At 43.8% G+C, this 23,303-nt stretch overlaps 1 protein-coding gene across 2 annotated transcripts in view; it reads right to left on the minus strand.

The window, feature by feature from the left end:
• Positions 1–23,303, minus strand: part of EPS8 (EGFR pathway substrate 8, signaling adaptor) — a 293,475-nt gene that overhangs the window by 138,758 nt on the left and 131,414 nt on the right. Inside the window, exons 2-3 of one of the 2 annotated variants that reach the window (XM_077468592.1) lie at positions 19,918–20,002; positions 18,248–18,324 (exon numbers count right to left, since the gene is read on the minus strand). The gene's annotated coding sequence lies outside the window, so the exon portion shown is untranslated. The remainder of the gene's footprint in view (positions 1–18,247; positions 18,325–19,917; positions 20,003–23,303) is intronic. The other variant, XM_077468593.1, reaches the window with a different exon arrangement.

Below are 23,303 nucleotides of genomic sequence, written 5' to 3' on the forward strand. Positions count from 1 at the left end.
TCCCAGACAGGTGGCAACCCCCCGGTCTGTTACAATCCTATAATGTCTGCTGGAATTTTTAATTTTTTTGCTGTGCACCACTAAAGTGTTCGGGTTTGGCTTGAAAGCGGCATCCCTATCTCTGTGCCTCCATTAGTGAGATTCCCCTTCCTCTATTTCTCCTATTTACCATCATCACTGAAAGTGAAAGTAAAAGAAAATCACAAATTTATGGGTCGCCCCCAGAATAGTAACAGAAGGGAAATCTTCCACTCGTTCTGGTGACCCCCTAGGGATAACCTTCATTTGCAGGGATTTTCTCTCACTTCCTGTTTGGCTATGAGACAGGAAGTGAAGAGAAATCTCTGCATTGAAGCACAGATGGCAAAAAACAAATCTGACAAGGGGTTATAACCCTCCTTTACTATATACAAAATGGAAAAAAAAAGTTTTGCCTGTCGTTCTAATTCAATTTTTGAGGGGGGGGGGTTAAAAGACAAAAAGGTTAACCGCTTGCGGACCACCCGCCATAACATTTACTGCAGCAGGGCAGCCTCTCTGTGCCAACTCGCGTATCTAGTATATGCGATCCAACACTTCCTGGTCCAGGGCGTGCGTGTGCGCACATGCCCTCGGTGACCCGCTCCTGCTGGGATTATACACAGCGGGAGCCCAGCCAGCGGGTACCGTGGGCAGGACACGGGCAGAACCACAATCTGCCTATCAGAGGAGAAGGTATTGATCCTGTATGGCGAACCTTGGCACCCCAGATGTTTTGTAACTACATTTCCCATGATGCTCAGCTACACTGCAGAGTGCATGGATATGTAGTTCCAAAACATCGGGGGTGCCAAGGTTCACCATCACTGCCCTAGTCAAAGCAATCCCCCCCCACAGTGAGTAAGCCCAATCTAGGCACACATGTAATCCTTTGATCACCCCCCTAGATGTTTAACCCCCTTCCCTGCCAGTGTCATTAATACAGTGACAGTGCATATTTTTAGTACTGATCACTATGTCACTGGGTCCCCAAAAAAGTGTCAGTTGGTGTCCAATTTGTCCACCACAATATGGTAGTCCAGCTAAAAGTTGCTGATCACCGCCATTACGAGTAAAAATAAATAAACGAATAAATTGAAATACCCCTTTGTTTGTAGACTGATCGCTGTATGTCACTGGTCCCCAAAAAAGGGTAAAAAATGTCAGTTAGGTGTCTGATTTGTCCACCGCAATGTCGCAGTCCCACACAAAAAAAAATTGCCATAAATCTATCCCATAGTCTGTAGACACGATAACTTTTGAGCAAACCAATCAATATACGCTTATTGGAATTTTTTTTTTACTAAAAATATGTAGCAGAGTACACATTGGTTTAAACAGAAAAAAAGGACAAAAATTTGTGTACAATGTTGCACACCCGTGCAATTGTTAGCTAAACCAACGCAGTGCCGTATCGCAAAAAATGGCCTGGTCGGGGGGGTGTAAATCTTCCAGCACTGGTGTGGTTAATATCAACAAAATAAAGCATGAGCGAAAATTAAAATTTTTTTATTTTCGGTGTTGAATCCTTCTTACAGAATAAACTAACAGCCACATGTATGAATAAATGCCATCATTTTATTACATCGTCAACCGCTCTTTAACCACTTCAGCCCTGGAAAATTTGGCTGCTCAATGACGGGGCCATTTTTTGTGATTCGGCACTACGTCGCTTTAACTGACAATTGCTTGCGACGCTTTATCCCAACAAAATTGATGTCCCCTTTTTTCCCCACCACCCGCTCTCTTTTGGTGGTATTTGATCGCCTCTGTGTTTTTTTTATTTTTTGCGCTATAAACAAAAAAAAGAGCAACAATTTTGAAAAAACACAATAACTTTTACTTTTTGCTATAATAAATATCCCACATTTTTTAAAATCAAAAAAACTAAAATTTTTTCCTCAGTTTAGGCCGATAGTCTTCTACATATTTTTGGTAAAAAAAATAAGCGTATATTGATTAATTTGTGCAAAAGTTATCGCGTCTACAAAAAAGGGGGCATTTTAATTATTATTTTTTTTTTTTTTACTAGCAATGGCGGCAATCTACGATTTTTAGTGGGACTGCAATATTGCGACTGACACATCGGACACTTTTGACACATTTTTTAAACCATTGACAATTATAAAGCGATCAGTGCTATAAATATGCAATGATTACTGTGTAAATGTCACTGGCAGGGAAGGGGATAAAACTGGGGCGATGAAGGGGTTAACCCGAGCACTGCAGAGCAGGGTGAAGCTTGGACGGAGGTTCCCCTTACATAAGGAGGTCCAATGTTGAATGACTTAGACGGTGCTATATCTGGATAAGAAGCCACATTGAGGCTTCGGATAGAGTTGACCCCCTATATCTAAAGACCTTGCAGTTGGCAATCTGCTACATAGGATTTCCTGTGATCACCAGGCAAACTAAATAGGTAAGCTAATACTTCCGTGTGATACTGGCGTTCTTGGTGGGCACCTATCGCCCCACTGGAAGTGCCTCCTTTATCTATTCAAGTTGCATGATGTAACATTTTGCATGTAAGATAAAACTATGACTGTATATACTCTTACCAAATACCCCCGACGAAGGTGCTTGAACCAGAAACACGTCGGGTAACGGAGAGTAACAATTTTTATGTCATGCAAGCCATGTAACCTGTTGGTTTTTTGTCTTTTTTGTGTTTCTTTTTTAGTTTTGTAATATGCTTTGATATGTCTTTTTAAACAAATCATCATTTTATGATCCAACGATTTTATGTATACATAATAAATATTTTCTAATCTATTTATGTGCGGTTGTTGCCTATAAAGTCCCAACAAAATGTTTTGTTTTTTTCTAAATACATTAGGGATGTGGCAACAACACACTAGTCTGACACGGTGAAATACCTTCTTTGTTAAGGGGTTAACTGTGTTCCCTGACTGTGTGTTCTAACTGTGGGGGGGGGGGGGGGACTGTCTAGGAGGAGAGAGAGAGATCGGTGTTCAAACTTAGTATGAACACACGATCTCTCTCCTCTCCCCTGAAAGAACCGGGATGCATGTGTGTAAACAAGCCGCAAGCGATTGCAGGAGCCCGGCGGTCATCGCGGTCACCGGGCACTCGCATCGGGGTTGGGCACATGCTGCGGGAGTGCCCCTAGTGGCCAAAAGGTAAAGCGACCTAAGGTAACGTCGTTTCGCCCAGCTGTGCCATTCTGCCACAGTAAAAATTTGGCGTCGGCAAGCGGTTAAGAACCGGCTTGGGCACAGCTGCGATTTCTTAAAGTTTGCATTGGAATTGCACTTAAAAAAAACAGAAACCGAGCTGTGAATTCGCACCTAAGTCGCACTCAAAAAAAAAAAAGGATGGAATTCGCACTGCAGCAGTGTGAACTGAGCCTTACGTCCGCAGACTGTGCCGCCTTAACCGGTTCAGGTCTTTGGGCCCTCCTCCCATGGTTCCCAGCTTGTCCCGTGCCTACTGACGCCTATGTTACACCGTAACTCCCAACTGTCCCGGATTTCGAGGGGCTGTCCCTGATTTGGAGCAATGTCCCTCTGTCCTCCTCATTGGTCCCTCATTTTGGTCTGATCTATATAGTTGTATATAAAATGTTCTATTTTTCTTTCAAAACGTGTTTCCCAGCGATAAATCTTTCTAAATTGCTACATTTGTAAATTTTAAAAGCCAATACAAAGGAATAGTAGTGGTTAAAAAAAAGCCTTGTGGGCTTAACCTTTTTTTTGGTTAATTCTCCTTTAAGGAGAATGCCAAAAATCCCCGATGACCTGCGCAAACGCACGCCCAGGATGCGTACGTGTATGTAAACCGCAGTCACACCACACATGTGACATATTTCCGCAAACGTCAGCGTGAGAAAAATAATTTTAGCACGTAGAGATCATAGTTAACTCATAGGTCTGCAAGTGCACGTAGGTCTGCGAGTACCTGTGTATTTGTCTTGTTGAGTACCTGTGTATTGTTTTGAGGATTAGTGTCAGGAAGCTAGTTGTTAGGTCATTTGGACAGGGTATAATCCCCAATCCTCATTAAATTTAATAGGTACGATACCCAGCAGGTGTGGAGATGGGACTCGGTGTACATCTTGTGGCATTTATGCTTTCCTTGATCATCCGATCAAGGGTGAATACTGCTGTGTAAAATTTAAGCACATTGTTTCCCTGGAAGCCCAGGTTCTGAATCTGGGGAAGCAACTGTCAACACTGAGAAGTCCCCCCATACTATAGGAGAGCCAGGAACGTACATGGCAGGTGCCGGCAGGGGCCAGCACAGAGGCGGGTGGAGACAAAGAGGTGCAGGCACTAGCAAAGAGTAGATGGGTGACAGTCAGGAAGGGTAGAGGGGGAAGTGCCAGGGAGGCTGATCCAGGTTTGGAACATCCCAATAAGTACGCTCCATTGAGTGACATTGGTGAAACCAGTCAGGGACCAGCACTGCTGGAGCTGAGTGACTCTCCTAGCTGCCGGGGGGAAGAACTCCTCCAGTGAGAGTGGGGTGGGGGGGAAGTGAAGGGAAAGGAAAGACAGATTCTGGTGGTAGGTGACCCAGAGAGGGCAATCTGTAACAAAGACCTGAAGCACCGAACATTATGTTGTCTAACGGGCGCTTGGGTTCGGCACATCACGGATCTGGTGGACAGTTTACTGGAAGGGGCTGGGGAAGACCCAGCTCTCATGGTGCACATTGGCAGAGGCAGATGGAGTGTCCTAAAGAACGATTTTAGGGACTTAGGAGCTAAATTGAGGAAAAGGACCTCCAAGGTAGTATTCTCAGGAATACTACCAGTACATCGAGCCACACCAGAAAGGCAGAGGGAGAATAGGGAAGTAAACAAGTGGCTGAAGAGATGGTGTAGTAAGGAGGGGTTTGGGTTCCTGGAGGACTGGAATGACTTCTCGGTCGAAAATCGGTACTATAGAAGGGACGGACTGCACCTAAATGAGGAGGGTGCAGATCAGCTGGGAATGAAGATGGCTAAAAAGTTAGAGAGGTTTTTTAAACTAAGCGATGAGGGGGAGGGTCCAGAGGCAGAGATAGTCAGCGCGGAACATATTCCAGAGGGTAGTATTGGGGGCATTAGTGGTAGGTTGATCAAAGCATATAAAGGTTAGTAGCAAGGCCTAGTTGCAATCTCGGAACTACCAATAAGAGGATAATATGCAACCAGTCTAAACTACGTAGCATGTTCACCAATGCCAGGAGCTTGGCGGACAAGATGGGTGAACTAGAGATACTGTTGTACAAGGAGGATTTGGATTTTGTGGGAATTTCAGAGACCTGGTTCAACAGCTCTCATGATTGGCTGGCAAACATTCAAGGGTATACCCTTTATCGCAAGAATAGAGAGGGTAAAAAAGGGGAGGGGCAGTAGGGGCGGACTGACCATTCGGGCACTGCCCGAGGGCTCCATGCCACTAACGAGCCCCATCAGGGTTGCCAGCCTCAATAAAACAAGCAACATTATGTAAAATTCAGTTTTTTAAAAAATCCCAAGATTATAGTTGTCCCGCCTCTCCAGTACCTTTTCAGTATGTGTATGTGTATTCTGTGTGTGTATACTGTGGGTGTATATTGTGTGTGTGTGTGTGTGTGTGTGTGTGTACTGTGGGGCCCCATAATGTCCTATTGCCCGAAGGCCCCATAATCTTCTCCTATTGCCTGAGGGCCCCATAATCTTCTCCTCTTGCCCGGGGGCCCCATGAGTTGCCAGTCCGCCCCTGGGGAGGGGTATGCCTATATATCAAGAATAATGTACAAGTGAATGTGAGAGATGACATCACTAAGGGAGCTAGGGAGGAGGTGGAATCCTTATGGGTAGAGCTCCAAAGGGATTAAGCTAAGGGGAAAATAATACTGGGAGTATGCTATAGGCCCCCTAACCTGAGGGAGGAAGGGGAGATAGATCTCCTATCACAATTTGGATTAGCAGCAAGGATGGGAAGTGTCATCATAATGGGGGATTTTAATTATCCAGGCACAGATTGGGTGGAGGGAATCGCCAGTTCCTAAATGTCTTGCAGGAAAATTTTATGGGTCAGATGGTAGACGCACCAACCAGAAATAAAGCGTAACTGGATGTACTGATTACCAACAATACAGACGTAATCAATGACCGCAGGTCAGTTGGCTTCCATATAAATCGCACAAATAGGAAACATAAGGGGAATACAAAGACACTAAATTTCAAAAGAGCCAACTTCCCTAAACTACGAACCTTACTAGAAGGCATAAATTGGGTTGCAATCTTAGGAACAAAGAATGCAGAGGAGAGATGGGTTTGCTTTAACCACTTCCCGACCGCCTCTCGCCGATATAAGTTGGCAGAAGGGCACGTACAGGCAGAATCATGTACCTATATATTGCCCTTTAAGAGGCAGCGGGAGTACGCGCGCACCCGTGGGAAGTCCAGTCGCGGGTCCCGTGGAGTCGATAGCCGTGGGGATACCCACGATCGCCTCAAGGAGAGGAAGAAAGGGGAGATGCTAAAGTAAACAAGCATCTCCCTGTTCTGCCTAGCAACAGTGACGCTGATCTCTGCTCCCTGTGATTGGAGATGAGTGATCTGTAAAACACAGCCACGCCCCCACAGTTAGCAACACGCCCCTAGGACACACTTAACTCCTACACTGCCACCTAGTGGTTAACCCCTTCACTGCCAGTGTCATTTACACAGGAATCAGTGCATTTGATTCCTGTGTAAATGACAGCACTGATTGCTGTATAAATGACAATGGTCCCAAAAATGTGTCAAAAATGTCCGATGTGTCCACCATAATGTTGCAGTCATGATAAAAAATCGATGATCGCCGCCATTTAAAAAAAAAAAATGTTGTTTGGAAGTCATGTCGCATGACCGCGCAATTGTCAGTTAAAGCGACGCTGTGCCGAATCGCAAAAAGTGCTATGGTCAGGAAGGCGGATGCATCCCATTTCTATAATAAATTTAAAAGAGCGAACAAAAGTCCTTCAAAAAATACAAGGTTGAAGATGGGGAGATGGCAAAGGTATTGAATTCATTTTTCTCCTCAGTCTTCACAAGAGAATCGGGGGGCTTCAGTAACCTAAACTGCAGTGTTTATCCTCATGACACATCACAGGAAGCACCTCCATGGTTAACAGAGGATAGAATTAAAATTAGACTTTGGAAACTTAACGTTAATAAATCACCGGGACCAGATGGCTTGCACCCGAGGGTACTTAGGGTACTAGGTCAAATAATTGCCAGACCATTGTTCCTAATTTTTACTGACAGTCTACTGACTGGAATAGTACCAGCTGATTGGAGAAAAGCCAATGTAGCACCAATATTTAAAAAGGGCCCAAAATACATCCATGGGAATTACAGAACAGTTAGCCTAACATCAATAGTATGTAAACTCTTGGAGGGGATAAGGGACTATATACAAGATTTTAGTAATGAGAACGGTATCATTAGCAGTAATCAGCATGGATTCATAAAGAATCGTTCTTGCCAAACCAATCTACTAACCTTCTATGAGGAGGTGTGTTGAAACAAACAAAAGTTTGCAACGATCACCTTTTTATTCTACAGGGCCTCTGCTTTCAGAAAATATATAGTGTTCTGGGGGTTTATGTAATTTTATTGCCAAAAATTCGATTTTTTTTTTTTTACATGTATGCGACAAAGAAAAAAATTGCTCTGGAGCCGAACTGGTTAAGTAATAATTTTTCATTAGTCTACTAAAAAATGTCACGTGGTATTGGTGCATCCCTACTAAGAACCCAAAACTCTCCATAGCCATTAAAGGCCCAGATAGTGCTTATCAGAACTGGACAGATGACAACCCAAATCAAGAACGTAAAATCTCTGTCTGCTTCTAATGTGGTATCTCCATTGAGGAGATCAGCCCTCACTTCCCACAAGTTATCAATCACCAGGGGAATCAAGTTATCAATCACCAGGGGGGACAGAGATGGGGCCTCAAGAATATTTATTTAGCAGATTTGGAGGATGTGAGGGGTTAGTACATCAGTCAGCATTTTATTGCCCTGTCTGCTCTCCTGTCCTCTCATTGTAAATAGCAATAAAAACCCGACAGAGGTGCCGCCTCCCCACCACTCTACTGGAAATAATCTGGTAATGTTTACGTCTGAGTTTTCCTTTCCCTCCCAGTCTCTGCACTGGAACTAATACCACAGAGCTGTGCAGGAATGTCCTGAACTCACCCTGTATACAACACACACCTCTATCTATAGCAAATCACCCACCACTATGATATCATTTCATATCACCACGCAAAATCAATAATAACATAGATAAAAATATAAATCCTGAATAAAAGACAGAGCAGGAGAAAAAGGGGAGAGAGAGGAAGGAAGGAGAGGAGAGAGCGAGAAAGGAAAGAGAGAAAAAAAAGGGGAAGAGAAGAGATGAAAGATAGGAGAGAGAAAAGGAGAAGAAGAAACCAGAGGAAAGAAGGGAGAGAGAGAGAGAGAGAGAGAGAGAGAGAGAGAGAGAGAGAGAGAGAGAGAGAGAGAGAGGAAAAAAAGGAAAGAAAGAAAATATCAAGAAGAGACAGAAGGAGAGGAGAAGAGCGAAGGGAAGGAGGGAAAGAGAAAAAAGAAAGGGAGAACGAAAGAGAGAAAAAAGAAATAAGTGAAAAAAAAAAACAAGAGAGAGGTCAATAGAGACAGAAGGAGAGGAGAAAAAGAAAAAAAATGGAAGGAAGGGAAAGAAAGAAAGAAAGAAAGAGAAAAAAAAGGGAAAAAGGAAAGAAAGGAAAAAAACAAGAAGAGACAGAAGGAGAGGAGAAGAGAGAAGGGAAGGAGGGAAAAAGAAAAAAAGAGAGTGAAATAGACGAAAAAAAAAGAAATAAGTGAACAAAAACAAAAAAACACGAAGAGAGAGGGCCATAGAGACAGAAGGAGAGAAATAAAGAGAGGGGAAGGGAAAAGAAGGAGAACAGAAAAATGATCTTGAGAAAATCTGTAATGCCTTGTACACACGGTGCGATCGGATCATGTTGTCAGAAAACCCGATGTGGGCTCCATCTGACTTTTTCCGTCAGAATTTCCAACGCACAAAGTTTGAGAGCTGGATCTCAAATTTTACGACAACATGATCCGATCACGTCAATTCCGATCGTGTGTAGCCTAGTCCGACGCACAAAGTGCCACGGATGCTCAGAATAAATTATGAGACAGAAGCGCTCGGTCTGATAAAACTAGCGTTCGTAATGGATATAGCACATTCGTCACGCTGCAATGTTAAAAATTGTTTAACGCAGCACATTCTCTTTTTCTTTATAATGCTAGAAGAATGAAGTTGTTTTGCTGCTTAGGGCCGGTTCACACTGCGAGCCGCGGCGAGGCGTCTCCGACTTCCTCGCCGCGACTTGCAGGGGGGGTCAGGGGCGACTTGCAGAGGACTTCTGCATAGAAGTCAATGCAAGTCGCCCCCGAAGTCGCCCCGAAGTAGTACAGGAACCTTTTTTCTGAGTCGGAGCGACTCGAGTCGCTCCTCTCAGAACGGTTCCATTGTACTCAATGGGGACGACTTGCGGGAGCGAGGCGAGGCGAGCCGTGTCGCCTCGCCTCGCGCCGCAGTGTGAACCGGCCCTCACATTCACACACACTTCTCCAAAACTTATTTCTTTATTCTTTTTCCTGATTTCATGAATAGAATATTTTTTTCATCAGATCTCCGGAATCATTTTGGATTTTTATCTTTTAATATTTTTTTATAAATTTTGTGTTTGCTTTTTTAATCAAGATCTCATTTTTTTTTTAAAAATTGGTCATCTTCGTAATTTTTTTTGTGTTTTTTATGTGTCAACTTACCACAATACCATTATTATCTTTTTATTTTTTAATTTCAAGGAGGTTGTTTGGTGTTGGTGCCCCTTGTTAATTTGACTTTGTATTTTTGAAATGTACCTACTCAAAAATAAACTGTCCTTTTTGAAGTAAAACACATAGGCAAGTATTTCTTTAACCAAAAAAAACCTTTATTAGGTGTCATAATCAAATAAAGAGGGAGGCACCGCTGGAGAAACTGGTGAAATTGGCGAAGCCTTTGGCCCCCAAGGCACACATCAATTATTTAAAGGCAAAAATGGGTAGACCGAGGAGTTCATATATAAGGGAGTACAGTTTGGTCCAGAAGTCCAAGAGATCAGGAACAGCAGCAGATGACATCTATGTCCCCAGGATGTGGTCATACAAGAGCCTGCATCTTTTGTCAGACCAGACTGAACCCAGGCCATCACTCTCTGGTCTTCCTTCCACGCTGTGGCTGTGGTGTTGAAGGTGTGGCAGAAGGAGGAGGAGTATGGGTGGGTTTTTGGGGTTAGTTGGCCCTTCAACCCCTTGTTTAGTGTGAGGTAAATTAGTTCCTCACACAAGAGGCGTTGCCCCTCCTGCATTTTGCAGCCAGCCAAGGCGGCAAAGGCCTCTTGAAGAGTGGGGGTGGTTTTGAGGGCCGCAGAAGCCTCCCCAATCAGCCTGAGCGCTGACTCCTCCACGCCCCCCCCCCTTTCTGGACCTTTTGGTTGGAAGGCGGAGAGGAGGGACCTGGGATTCTGTCAGGCTCCTAGGCCTGCCCACCTCCTGGCTGCCACAATCCACGGCCTCCTCCTGGCTAAGGTTTTCCTGTGTATAAAAAAGGGACATAGTTTTAGTTTTTAGTTCATCAATCACACACAATTTTCAGCTCATGATTGTTGCAAATTGAATGTTAACAAATAGAAAAGACATCATTCTGACCCCAGCATTTTTCATTCTTGTTCCAAATATTTTGGCAACTACTGTCTATTGATATGTAAAACACTTTATTAAATCAGCAAAAAGTGATCAATAAGCACATCTAGTTAACCTCATTCATTTTTACTCCAAAAATATGTAGAACAATAGTATACCTGGCTCAAGCACATTTTTACATTCTGCTATTACCTATGAAGATAATAATAGGAGAAAAGAACTTTAAGCAGTAGCATTTGAAAGTATTGAGGCAGACCCTTGCACTACATGCTTTGGTGAATTCATCCATAAATCTGACCACAAAAGAGGTAGGTATAGTGTGTATGGGTTTGGTAAAGTCAGCAGAAGATTGCTATCAGCAGTTGGGGGAGGGGGGTTCCTAATGAGTTTGCCTCTGGCACTCTGCATGAATTTAAGGACACGCATAACATTTGTACACATTTTAAGGGGTGTTTAGGGGAAAGCACTACTATGGAGCTGACAATGCTATAGGTGTTTATGGGCCCAGAAGAGCATGCTGGGGAGGTTAGTGAAGGCAAATATGCATAAAGGACAAAAAAAGTAACTTTAAAAGCTTCCAGCATGCATGAGGACAAAGGGGCACAGCATATTACAGCATATTCCAATCACGGTAATTAGGGAATGATGAAAGAAATACAATACATTAGCAAACATTAAAAACATAGAATGTGATGTTAAAGGAGAAATCTTACCTTAATATAGTCCTTCTGCAGGACCTGAATGATGGCAGAACAGGTTTCTGGAATAATGATCCCCAGAGCCTGGGGGGAGATGCCTGTAGAAAACTTAAGGTCCTGCAGGCTTCTCCCTGTTGCCAAGTACTGCAACGTGGCAACTAGCCTCTGCTCCAGAATTATGGCTTGCCTCATGCAGGTATCCTGCCTGCTGATATAAGGGGTCAGCAAAGCCAGCAGATGGCGAAAAACAGGGTCCGTCATCCTGAGATAATTCCTGAAACCATCAGGATTATTCTCCCGGATATCACAAAGCAAAGGCATGTGCGAGAATTGGTCACGCTGGAGCAACCAATTCTTGCTCCATGAACTCCTCCTTGCCCTGTTCATGGACTGGGCTTGTGTCAAAGCTAGAACCCCAACACCAAGCCCCTGCACAGCACAAACTCTACGATGAGTATGTACATGCAACATGGATTCAAAACGGTCGGCTGGTCAGAACAGACTATCAGAAAGCACCGATAAACAGCAAGGCCTGAAAGAACAAACTGAAAATCAGCAACGAGCGGACAATAAGCACTGAAAATCAAAGAATACTACCGGTATCTAAAACAGCACACATTGACAAACAAATGCGAACTGACTAGGCATCACCAAGGTTCAATGTGAAAAAATATAATGTGAAAAAAGTGGGGAACTGAAACCGCCCCAAGCATGCCTCATACACAATCACAGGCAACCAACTGGCCCATACGTCGATTGAATAAGAAAAAGCAAGATGAAAATTGCATAAAAGCCTCTCTAAAAAATGACCTAAAAATAAATAAGTAAATGAATAAATCATGTGAACTCAATCAACATACCATATTAAACCCAAGCAGGAAATACTGAGGCCATAATCAAAACTAAACTAGGCAGCAGTAATACCGATGTGGTCTGAATGTGTATGGGACACACAAACCTGTAACATTGGAAAACTAAACAATAAACATCGAAAGGGTGTGGTACCCGTAGAGACATGTTCACACATAAGGGATCAAAGCACTGTCATTAAAAAGTGACAAAAAAAAAATTATATGCCACAAAACACCTACAACAAACAAACTCAATTTCGTTGGATGACAATTATTTATACCAAAATCAAGGTGACACATAGATCCCCATTCGATTAATCCTATTTTAGATTGTGATTGTGTATGAGGCATGCTTGGGCGGTTTCAGTTCCCCACTTTTTTCACATTATATTTTTTCACATTGAACCTTGGTGATGCCTAACATTGTCAGGTTTGGTTTTTACTATTTGACATATATTATATTAGTGTTATGTTACAGAGCAATATTATTTATTATTATTACAATGTCATATTGTTTCAACTGAGGCTGATTCTGACTGAGACTGACTTATTTTGTCCCTGCACCAGGTGCTCATCTAATCAAGGTGTTTGCAGGGAGATTGCTATGTGTATGGTCTTCACCAGACCTTAATTGTATGCCCCTCTTTCTTGATTGGTTTGTGTGGGACCCCAGCATTGTAATTTTTATAAGCTTGCTATGGGGTTATATATAGCCACATTACAACGCACAGATCGCCGGTCCACATATCGCACATCACTATATATGTACATGGTCTGCGGCGGGCGTTCGGGTGCGCTTAGATACTTATATATTTTATATGCACCGTTGCGTGCACATATATATGTGCTGCGGCGGGCGTTTGTATGCGTTCTGATGCTTTTGCATGCGCTGCCGTGTACATATTAATGCTTTTGATTCTTTCGATTGTACACACGTTTATGTACTTCATGTTCACACCTTTCAATCATTCTTGTTTTATCTTTTAAATCACTTTTTCACAGTTTATACTTGCATGGTTATTTAACCATGCTTATACTCACAATCTCATAATTTTATTTTGTTTTCATAATTCAGCATTCATTATGACCACGTACACTTTTTTCACATACATTTATATTGAGGCATATCCATTCACTTGTCACTTCATATAAATACATTTGTTTGTACATTTTTTATCAATTCATTTTCTTACACTGCTATTATATATGTGTCCTCCTCGATCCATCCCTGCTGGAATGTGGCCGGAGGTTTTGCTTTTGTGTTTGCAATGCACTGTAGTTCACATTGGAGTTACACTGAGAGCTTTCATAGTCTTGTATTAAGATTAAGAGGTTTAGGCGGACAGGCACCAGGTGATGTCTCTTTTGTTTGATTGATTCATCGCCTGGCCCTGCCCACTGTCATATTGCAACACTCTATATATTCATTTGTTGTCTGCCACCATGTTAACCAGCTATGAGTAAGCACTAGCCTTATTGCGAAATGCGTCAGCTGTTAGCATCTTTTGCTGTGATGTCATTTGCTGTGTCCTAAATATTATTTGAATAAAGTATTGTTTTAGCTTTGGAGTGCAGCCGTCCAGAGTTCTGTCATTATCCACATTATCTGCATGTTGTGGCTCACACCCGGATACCTTCACCTGGAGCAATTATCTCTGAGTTCCCAGGACCTGCCTTTGAGCGGTGGTGTATATCTCTCTAGAAAAGAAGAGGAGTTGTTTATGTCCAGCTTTTCATGATGGGTGGGACCCATAATTAACACATTTGCCTTTAACTGCATTCCCCTCACTCACCAGACCCCAGGTAGCTGCCTATGTTGTCATACCTGCAATCTGGCATTGGGGCACACAGCTCCACAGCTGCATGCAGATATTTAGGTGGATGAAAATGTAGTAAATTGCCAACATTCCTGATTTAATTATCATCAATTGCAATGTGACCTGCGCATGGAGGTCCCTCTCCTCTTTTGCCGCCCCCCTAAGGAGTATTCTGGTGCTAGAAATTACAAAGCTGCAAATGGAGCTCCCTCTCCACTGCTACCAGCCCCCTAGGGGTCTTCCGCTGTTAGAAATGAAAAAAAAAACACACATGGAGGCCCCTTTCCTCTTCTGCCGGCCCGCTAGGGGTCTTTGCATGCTAGGAATTAGAAAGCTGTGCATGGAGGATAATCTCCTCTTCTTCTGCTGGCCCCCTAGGGGTCTTCTAATGCTAGAAATGACAAAACTGCACATGGATCTTATTCTGGACTATATTAGTGGAGTGGCCCTTCTCTATCATGATTGCAGGTTTTATTGTCTGCCCCCGGGTAAATCTGGTCACCACTGTCATAGGAACAGCAAGAATATATATGTGTGTGTGTGTGTGTGTGTATATATATATATATATATATATTATACAGTATCTCACAAAAATGAGTACATCCCTCAGATGTTTGTAAATATTTGATTTTATCTTTTCATGTGACAACACTGAAGAAATTACACTTTGCTACAGTGTAAAGTAGTGAGTGTACAGCTTGTATAACTGTAAATTTGTTGTCTCCTCAAAATAACTCAACACACAGCCATTAATGTCTAAACCGCTGGCAACAAAAGTGAGTACACCCCTAAGAGAAAATGTCCAAATTGGGCCCGAAGTGTCAAAATTTTGTGTGGCCACCATTATTTTCCAGCACTGCCTTAACCCACTTGGGCATGGAGTTCACCAGAGCTTCACAGGTCACCACTGGAGTCCTCTTCCATTCCTCCATGATGGCATCACAGAGCTGGTGGATGTTCGAGACCTTGCACTCCTCCACCTTCCGTTTGAGGATGACCCACAGATGATCAATAGGGTTTAGGTCTGGAGACATGGTTGGCCAGTCCATCACCTTTACCCTCAGCTTCTTTAGCAAGGCAGTGGTCATCTTGGAGGTGTGTTTGGGGCAGGCATGGACTGGCCATCGGGACTACCAGGAGTTTCCCGGTGGGCCAAATGGCTCAGTGGGCCGGTCTGGTGCAGTCCTGGAGCCGCTCCTCTCTGACAGTGAGTGATCGTGATTTCACTCCTGTCAGGAGGAGCAGCTCCATCATTTGCTGGAGAGAGCATTAAGTGTTATGCTCCCTCCAGCCTGCAGGGGGAGATAGACAGCCGTCAGACTTTCCTTCCTCTCTCCCCTATCACTTGTTATCAAATGACTGGAGAGAGAAACGAAAAGCTGCCTTCAAAACTGTGAGTACATGTGGGAGGGGGAGGAGAGGGAAGACACTCTGATGTGAAGGGGGCTTCTGGTTGGGACTCTGATGTGAAGGAGGCTGCTGGTGGGGACTCCTGATGGGGACTCTGATGTGAAGGGGGCTGCTGGTGGGAATTCTGATTTGAAGGGGGCTGCTGGTGGGGACTCTCTAATGTGAAGAGGACTCCTGATGGGGACTCTGACATGAAGGGGGCTTCTGGTGGGGATTCTGATGTGAAGGGGGCTTCTGGTGGGGACTCTGATGTGAAGGGGGCTGCTGGTGGGGACTCCTGATAGGGACTCTGATGTGAAGGGGCAGCTGGTGGGGACTCTGATGTGAAGGGGGCTTCTGGTGGGGACTCTGATGTGAAGGGGGCTTCTGATGGGGACTCTGATGTGAAGGGGGCTGCTGGTGGGGACTTCCGATGGGGACTCTGATGTGAAGGGGGCTTCTGGTGGGGACTCTCTGATGTGAAGGGGGCTGCTGGTGGGGACTCCTGATTGGGACTCTGATGTGAAGGGGGCTGCTGGTTGGGAATTCTGATTTGAAGGGGGCTGCTGGTGGGGACTCTGATGTGAAGGGGCAGCTGGTGGGGACTCTGATGTGAAGGGGGCTGCTGGTGGGGACTTCCGATGGGGACTCTGATGTGAAGGGGGCTTCTGGTGGGGACTCTCTGATGTGAAGGGGGCTGCTGGTGGGGACTCCTGATGGGGACTCTGATGTGAAGGGGGCTGCTGGTGGGGACTCTCTGATGTGAAGGGGGCTGCTGGTTGGGACTCCTGATGGGGACTCTGATGTGAAGGATGCTGCTGGTGGGGACTCTGATGTGAAGGGGGCAGCTGGTGGGGTCTCTGATGTGAAGGGGGCAGCTGGTGGGGTCTCTGATGTGAAGGGGGCTGCTGGTGGGGTCTCTGATGTGAAGGGGGCAGCTGGTGGGGTCTCTGATGTGAAGGGGGCTGCTGGTGGGGTCTCTGATGTGAAGGGGGCTGCAGGTGGGGACACTCAAAGTTAAAGTGGGCCAGTTATGATGATGTCCAGGGCCAAATTTTTGTCCCAGTCCAGCCCTGGTTTGGGGTCATTATCATGTTCGAATACTGCCCTGCGGCCCAGTCTCCAAAGGAAGGGGATCATACTCTGCTTCAGTATGTCACAGTACATGTTGGCATTCATGGTTTCCTCGATGAACTGTAGCTCCCTAGTGCCGGCAGCACTCATGCTGCCCCAGACCATGACACTCCCACCACCATGCTTGACTGTAGGCAAGACACATTTGTCTTTGTACTCCTCACCTGGTTGCCACTACACACGCTTGTCACCATCTGAACCAAATATCTTGGTTTCATCAGACCACAGGACATGGTTCCAGTAATCCATGTCCTTAGTCTACTTGTCTTCAGCAAACTGTTTGTGGGCTTTCTCATGCATAATCTTTAGAAGAGGCTTCCTTCTGAGATGTCAGCCATGCAGACCAATTTGGTGCAGCGTGCGGCATATAGTCTGAGCAATTTTCAGCAATGCTGGCAGCACTCATACGTCTATTTCCCAAAGACAACCTCTGAATATGACGCTGAGCATGTGCACTCAACTTCTTTGGTCGACCATGGCGAGGCCTGTTCTGAGTGGAACCTGTCCAGTTAAACAGCTGTATGGTCTTGGCCACCGTGCTGCAGCTCAGTTTCAGGGTTTTGGCAATCTTCTTATAGCCGAGGCCCTCTTTATGTAGAGCAACAATTCTTTTTTGCAGATCCTCAGAGTGTTCTTTGCCATGAGGTGCCATGTTGAACTTCCACTGACCAGTATGAGAGAGTGAGAGCGATAACACCAAATTTAACACACCTGGGACCTTGTAACACTAACGAATCACATGACATCGGGGAGGGAAAATGGCTAATTGGGCCCAATTTGGACATTTTCACTTAGGGGTGTACTCACTTTTTTTGCCAGCGGTTTAGACATTAATGGCTGTGTGTTGAGTTATTTTGAGGGGTCAGCAAATTTACACTGTTATACAAGCTGTACACTCACTACTTTACATTGTGACAAAGTATAATTTCTTCAGTGTTGTCACATGAAAAGATATAAAATAGAATAAAATATTTACAAAAAATGTGAGGGGTGTACTAACTTTTTGTGGGATACTGTTTGTATATACAGTATATGATATGGAGTGGGGATGGTTGAAGCAAATGGGACGGGGGGGGGACGGGGGGGCGCGTTGGGGTGAAATTGATTTTGACTGTTATGCCGCATACACACAATCGGAAATTCAGCCAGCAAAAGACCGATGAGAGCTTTTGGTTGGGAAATGCGACCGTGTGTATGCTCCATCGGACTTTTGCTGGCCAAATTCCAGCTAGCAAAAGATTGAGAGCAGGTTCCCTATTTTTCGGTCGGAAAAAATTCTGATCGGAAATTCTGATCGTCTGTATGCAATTCCGACGCGTAAAATTCCTACGCATGTTCGCAAAAACAAATCGACGCATGCTCGGAAGCATTGAACTTAATTTTTTTGGCTCGTGGTAGTGTTATACGTCACCGCGTTCTTGCCGGTCAAAAGTTCCGCGAACTTTTGTGTGACCGTGTGTATGCAAGCCAAGTTTGAGCGGAATTCTGTCTGAAAAAACCATCAAAAACCCAAAAGATTTTTCTGACGGAAAATCCGCTCATGTGTATGGAGCATAAAAGTCGATTGGAAAACTAAAATTACTTCATCCTTTTAACTTTTTGGCATAGTTTTATTTAGTTCAGTACTTACTGCCTATATATTAGAATCCTCCAACATCAATGAGTCCCATCAGGAATTTCACACTATACAGTGCCAGCCCCAGAACTCTGCAGAGACAGGTGGAACAGAAGGTTGGCGTTGCAGTGAACAGACATGAATTCCCTGGATATCGCTGGAGGTGAACAAGTGTAAAAACGCAAAGAAGCAAATGAACTGTGAGACAGGAAGTGTACCGGAGAAGGCGGAACGAGACGCGGTAAGCCATTAATTAATCAATCAAAAAATAACTGCAAGGTTCATTAATGTCAAGTTTCTCCAGGCAGAAATTATCATAAATTATTATGGCGTTGCTAAACAAATAACATCTCTGTTCTCTAAAATTAAAAAGAATAAATATGAGGAGATTGGAAACAAAGATAAATGGGTCTTATCTTTGGGTGGGTCTTATGTCTGAAGGTGCCTGGGGTTCATTAAACATTAAGCAGATTGATCTCCTGCCTACAGGGACCACCAATGTAAGAGGCAAATTTTCCACTGACCACCAATGCAAATGGTGACTATTTTTCACTAACCACCAATGTAAGGGGCAAGTTTCCACCAAGCACCTGAGTGCTGAGTTCCCGGGTCTGTACATCTGCTGTGCCTATTATGAGGGGTTCCCATCATCCCTGTACTGAGTTCCCGAGTCTGTACACCTGCTGTGCCCTTTATAAAGGGGGTTCCCACCATCCCTATACTGAGTTCCCGGGTCTGTACACCTGCTGTGCCCATTATGAGGGGTTCCCACCATCCCTGTGCCGAGTTCCCGGGTCTGTACGCCCACTGTGGGGCAAATTTTCCACTGACCACCAATGCAAATGGGGGCTATTTTTCACTAACCACAAATGTAAGGGGCAAGTTTCCACCAACCATTTGAGTGCTGAGTTCCCGGGTCTGTACACCTGCTGTACCCATTATGATGGGTTTCCACCATCCCTGTGCTGAGTTCCCGGGTCTGTACACCCGCTGTGCCCATTATGAGGGGTACCCACCATTCCTGTGCTGAGTTCCCGGGTCTGTACGCCCACTGTGCCCATTATGAGGGGTTCCCACCATCACTGTGCGGAGTTCTCGGGTCTGTACACCCGCCGTGCCCATTATGAGGGGTTCCCACCATCCCTGTGCTGAGTTTCCAGGTCTGTACACCCGCTGTGCCCATTATGAAGGGTTCCCACCATCCTTGTGCTGAGTTCCTGGGTCCGTACACCCGCTGTGCCCAATATGAGGGGTTCCCACCACCCCTGTGCTGAGTTCCTGGGTCTGTACACCTGCTGTGCCCATTATGAGGGGTTCCCACCATCCCTGTGCTGAGTTCCTGGGTCTGTACACCCGCTGTGCCCCTTAGGAGGGGTTCCCACCATGCATTTTATAAAAAAAATAAAAATACAATCTTTTAAGTTGAACGTTGTGTTGTCTCTATTCTCAGTAGTACTTGCCCACTACAACCAAAGAGGAATAAGCTCATCTGTGTGAAGTGCAGTTGGGATGATTCAGTGTCGTCTTGTGGAATGTGTGACATTAGTAGAATACATCTGATTACATTCATTAAATGTTCTCTGGAATGGAGTAACACTTATTAAACATAAATTTCTAGGTGAAAGTCGTGATGGATCAGTCAGATGGTGCTCAGTCAATGTTAAACTTATCTGATAATGAGTTACATTGTTTCTTCTCTCTCTTGTTTTCCGAATCTTCCCTCCCACAGCGCGCAAGGTTCAATCACTCCAATGAGTTCATCTCATTGCCCTGAAAGTAGAACAATTTATCGTTAACTGGATGATTCAGTTGTGATGGTGGATGGACTCAGGTGACTCTAGAAATGTGAGTCGTGTCTTATAGTGGATGCATCCCAATCATCTACAAATATTATCATCAAACAAAATTACATGGAATATAAAAAAAAAGAAAAAAGAAAAAAGTATGCAAATGTTAAAAAAGGAAAAAAATAGAATGTACATAAGTATCACAGCCTTTTGAGCCTCGGAATAACTCTGGGACAGCTCGGCTGAACTCGGAAGCCCTTGGAAAGGCTCGTAAATACTCGGAAAGAGGGTATTTATGAGTGGTTCTGACTATTTCCAAACTTTTCTGAACTGTTCCGAGTGTCACTGGCGCCCCCCGCACCTCTGGCCAAATGCGGTACTGCACACCCCATTAGCTTGAATTCTGCTCGTTTTGCGAGACAACACTCACAATCCGACTCAGGATTTTTTTTTTTAAAGTTGCTCGTCTTTCAAAATGCTCGTTAACCGTGTTACTCGTTAACCAAGGTTCCAATACATATATATATTTTTTAACATATGCTTCTTTAACATTTTTTCTTTTATATACATGATCAGGTGACCGGAGGCCCGCAGTAGCTCAGGGGAGGATAGTCTTCAGCACAGGTGTGTCATAGAAGGATTTTTTTAATGTTATTTTCTAACCAGGGGGCGAAATGATCAGGGTATGTGTTTTATATCCATGACAGGTCCTATTCAAGCATGTTTGTTTTGGAATTGGCAGCCGGGCACGCTACAGGCGACCAGGTACTTTAGATGCCAAGGTGATTGTCGCAGACTTAATAAAACTATCTGGAGCACTAATGAATTATTTAAAGACTGCATAAAGAAAATGTAACCTATGCAATCCGAGCGCAGGGAAATCTATTTTAATTCATCATCCCGCAATCTTTCTCCATCTTGCCAGCTCTTAATTCTTATATCAGGATTTTGTTTTGGGCTGAGCGAACAAATTCAAAAATAAAAAAGAATTGTCGTTTAATTTAGCCCCCGATCCTTTACTCTGGATAAATTTATATTGAGTAGAGCTTTCTACAACTGTATTAGGCGAGCCGGGGCCTCTAAACTGAATTTATTTTGCAATAAAAATCCATAGAGCCCTGGCAGACATTTAAAGTCCTTGCAGAGGGTCGGCCCGCCCCCTTTTCCTAGACGTGACACCACTTACAATTGGCAGGATTTGTTACTTTGTATGGGCTGAAGAGCAGAGCGGCTGTAAGAAGCATCTTCTATCTATGTCATCTAAAGTATCATTTTTTTTTTTATCTTTTAAAGATTGGAAAAACTTTCTAGAGAGGCTGAGATTGGAGAATAGATTGGCGTTAAAATGAAGATGAAATATAATGTTTTGGCAAGGTGGAAGATATGTACAGTGTGGGGGAAATAATGATTGTGTAAGTTTGCCCACTTACAAAGAAATGAAGGGTCTATAATTTTTATCATAGGTGTATTTTATATGATAGAGACAAAATATCAACCAAAAATCCAGAAAAAGCACAATACAAATGTTATAAATTTGCAGTTCAGAGAGTAAAATAAGTATCTGATCCCCAAGCAAACTTAGCAAAGTAGGGACTTAGTAGTTGGTGGAGAAACCCTTGTTGCCAAGCACAGAGGTCAGACGTTTCTTGTAGTTGGTGACCAGGTTTGCACACATCTCAGGAGGGATTTTGGTCCGCTCTTCTTTACAGATCTTCTCTAAATACTTAAGGTTTCTTGGCTGTCTCTTGGAAACTCGAAGTTTCAGCTGCCTCCATACATTTTCTATAGGATTAAGGTCTGGAGACTGACTAGGCCACTCCATGACCTTAATGTACTTCCTCTTGAGCCACTCCTTTTGTGCCTTGGCACTATGTTTTGGGCCATTGTCATGCTGGAAGACCCATCCACAACCCATCTTCAATGTTCTGGCTGAGGGAGGAAGGTTCTTATGCACAATCTTACAATACATGGTCCCGTCCATTGGCCCCTCAATGCAGCAAAGTCGGCCTGTACCTTTTGCAGAGAAACAGCCCCAAAGCATCATGTTTCCACCTCCGTCTTTGACTGTAGGGATGGTGTTCTTATGGTCATAGTCAGCATTTTTCTTCCTCCAAACACGGCGAGTGGAGTTAATGCCAAAGAGTTCAATTTTGGTCTCATCTGACCACAGCACTTTCTCCCAATCCGTCTCTGAATCATTTAGATGTTCATTGGCAAACTTCAGATGGGCCTGTACATTTTTAAGGAGGTGGACTCACCATGTTTGGAGGAAGGGAAAATGCTGATAGAAGGTAGAAGAAGAAGATAAAAGAAGAGGGTGACTGTAGTAGATGTGAGGGAACAGGATCCAGGGGACAGGTGGTAAGGAGGGCTTCTGAGAAAACTTTAGAGACCTCTTCAGTAATGGCAAGGTCAAAAGAGGAGAGTGTTGAGAGTGGATTAGTACAGGGTATGTTAAGTGGGTTTGATGTCTGTGCAGTGGAGATCTTGTTTTTGAAGTGATTGGCAATCTCTGAGCAGTGAGAGAGTGACTGGGTGGAGATGGTGGTGGAGAAAGTAGAGAGTTAAAAGTAGAGAAGAGACGATGAGGACTGGAAAACAAAATATTAATAAGGGTGACAAAGTAGGTTTGTTTGGCAGCATGGAGGGAGGAATTGTATTTTAACCACAAAAAAAAAGGAGAAGGAAATTGGGACTTTGAATGAAGCAATTGAATAGTGGAGGTGAGTTACAATATAACGTATTTTATTTATAAATACTCTCAAAGCACTAAATCATTGTTAATATCATATATATACACATGTACATTCCCTCTTGTATCAATCTGTATATTCATTACTCCGATCATGTGTTGTATGTATGTACTTTGTTTACTATGTTCAGTTTTTGTGCACACTACATGTGTGTATATATATATATGATAAAATGTGTTATATTGTAACTCACCTCCACTATTCAATTGCTTCATTCAAAGTCCCAATTTCCTTCTCCTTTTTTTTTATTCTTTACCGGGATGGAGGCACCTTTGGGTGCTTCATTTAAAGTCCCAACCCTCTTCTATTGTACTTGTATTTTAACCACTTGCTTACTGGGCACTTAAACCCCTCTCATGCCCAGACCAATTTTCAGCTTTCAGCGCTGATGCACTTTGAATGACAATTGCGCGGGCATACAACACTGTACCCAAATGAAATTTTTATCATTTTTTTCCCACAAATAGAGCTTTCTTTTGGTGGTATTTAATTACAGCTCGGAGTTTTATTTTTTGCTAAACAAACAAAAAA

The sequence above is a fragment of the Lithobates pipiens genome, unplaced genomic scaffold, assembly GCF_037356315.1.
Source record: "Lithobates pipiens isolate NorthernLeopardFrog02 unplaced genomic scaffold, aLitPip1_a1.2 Scaffold_8, whole genome shotgun sequence".
Taxonomy (NCBI): Eukaryota; Metazoa; Chordata; class Amphibia; order Anura; family Ranidae; genus Lithobates; species Lithobates pipiens.